Genomic DNA, 2,521 nt, shown 5'->3' with positions numbered 1-2,521 from the left:
AAGCATATCAATAATTATAAAACTGACTTACGCTATATATAGGCGAAAAAACCGTTTGTGTCTACGTATAGTTAAGATTCCTCTGCCCAATTGCCTTTGTGACGATTATAAAAAGGTTGCCTTTGTGGCTTTGTTAACCCATGCCAGCGTTGTTCTGTGGCGCATGTGGCCTCTGCTCTGCTTGGCCCAGATAATCGCCGCGTCCCCGAATCCCACTTTTGCCGCCGGGACGCAGGAATAAATCCCAAGAAAATCGCCAGATATCTTCTTCCTCGTCTAGATGCCGCGGAAAGTGAGTGCCCGGCTGGGCCGCTCGCGCACGACCACCCTGCTTTCCTGGCTGCATCAGCGTCGCTCGCGCCCCGCTCCGGCTGGGCTGGTGGTCCTCACCTCCCGAGTCCCCACCGCGGCGAGCGCGCGCCGAGGCCCGGCTGGATTTCCGCATCTCCACGTCGCGCGCGCGCGCTCGGCGCCACAGGAGCGCGAGGCCAGGCCGCTGCGCCCACTGCCGCGGGGCCCCGGCGCCCACCCGTCAGCGGCGCGAGGCCGGGGCCAGCGGGCGCCGCGCGGCCGCCGAGTGCTGACTGTGCCCGCCCGGAGCCCGTGCCGCGGGGGCGCCGTGCACGCAGCGGCGCAGCCGTTCCACGCTTCCCGCCGGCAACCCCACGCTCCCGGCCTCGCCGCGCCGCGTGCCACCACACTGCCCTCCGCGGCCGCGCCGCTATAAATCCCACGCCACGCGCGGCCACTCCCTTGTTAGAACAATTGAATCGTCTAGGAGTAGATCGAGTGGTTAAAGTGTTCTCTGTTGGTGAAATTACCTTGCACGTAGCACCTCCATGGCGTGTCCCCGTCGAGATGCGCTCAGGGGTAGAGAGAGGCGTGACGCAGTGGCGACGGACGACGAAGGAGCGGTGCAGCGACGGCGGGCCGGTGGCACTTCCCGTCGCTTCAGCACAACCCCGATCGGCTAGGGTTACGATTGGTGGGGCAATGGGCGGCGATCTTTTGGCTACCTCCCACTGACCCCCACCTCTTCCTTTTATATGTGTGCTGCGCGACGGGGGCCCACCAGCCTTCCACGGGCTGGGCACCCCCGATCAGGGCGCGAGTCAAGGCCCGTTTGGTCCGTTGGGCCCAAACGGTGGAGATCAACACTAACATTCTCCCCCTTGATCTCATCTCGTATTTTAACTTATCTCAATCTTTTACTTTCTTCATTCTTGATTCTTTATCTACCTACTCCATCACGGATTAGTGCATATGAGCATGCCTCATCGTCACGGTCAATAGCCGATGGACTTAACAGCTACAATACACCTCTCGGTTCTGAAATAGATACTTTAACTTTGGGCCCTTTATCATCCGGAAAACATAGGCTATACCATAAACCCATGTCGACTGTGTGTTCTCTGTACACACTGGGCGGCAAGCCTTTAGTAAGCGGATCCGCAAATACTTTCTGTCATTTAAACTCACAATCCATTCCAATCATGATTCCGGACTTTCTCCTTTACAACGTATAACTTTGTGTCAACGTGTTTGGCACCACAGTTGACTTGTTGTCACAGGAGCAAACTACTTTAATGGTTATTGCTGCTGTCAACCATTATCAATTCCGGGTAAAGGTTCCCTTAATTATTTTGCCTGTCCCTCGGCCTCGTATCATGCTATACTATATCTTTGCATCACATTGATCATAATTGCTTTGTTTTGGAGCTTTTCCACACAAAACCTCCAAATGTGAAAGTCAGCGACAATTGTGGATTTCGCTACACATTTCACAAGTTCTACTTTTGTACTCACAACCTTTTGAGAGTACTTGATCTTTCCAACTTAGCATGAGGCCGATATTCTCAATTTCATTCCAGTGATCTATATCTGGATTGAACTTTTGCCAAAATAACCCGGATACACAAAATATGTCAGGGTAAGTTCTTTTCTTGCGCGCATATAATACTTTCAGCAGCTGAAGTATTTAGAACTATTTCCATTTCACATTGGTTCTTGGAACACTAAGGTTCCCAAAACTATTACCCTTAACGATAGGAACAGGCGTAGGCTTACTCCTTTGCATACTTCATTTCTTTAGAATCTTTTCTGAGTATGCCTTTGTGATAATCATAATACCCCTTTCTTTTATCTCGATGAGTCTCAATCCATAGAATGAAAAACTCATCACCGAGATCAAAATTTGAGGACAAGAATTCTTTATCTATAACAGTATATTAACACCACCACTAGTGGGTAGGGTGTTATCTTTAAGTTGTGGAAATAAAATTTCCCATTCTTTAACTTTCTTTAAAACTTTCCTTAAAAACTATTATCCTCCTTTATCTCTTTAAACCTAAATTTTTCTTACTATTTCTATGAACTTTAGATACCACCATCTCAAGACTTTAAATGGGTTTCTTTCTTGTGGTATCTCATATATTCTTTCTTTCCATGACAAAACGTCAAGTAGTGTCATGTAAATATTTCTTCTCTTTGTGTGAAACTTTTACCACAAGCCTTGCGTTAT

This window comes from Panicum virgatum, chromosome 5K, assembly GCF_016808335.1.
Source record: "Panicum virgatum strain AP13 chromosome 5K, P.virgatum_v5, whole genome shotgun sequence".
In the NCBI taxonomy this organism is placed as follows: domain Eukaryota; kingdom Viridiplantae; phylum Streptophyta; class Magnoliopsida; order Poales; family Poaceae; genus Panicum; species Panicum virgatum.
The sequence above is the reverse complement of the archived record's forward strand: the minus strand, read 5'-3'. Positions refer to the sequence as shown.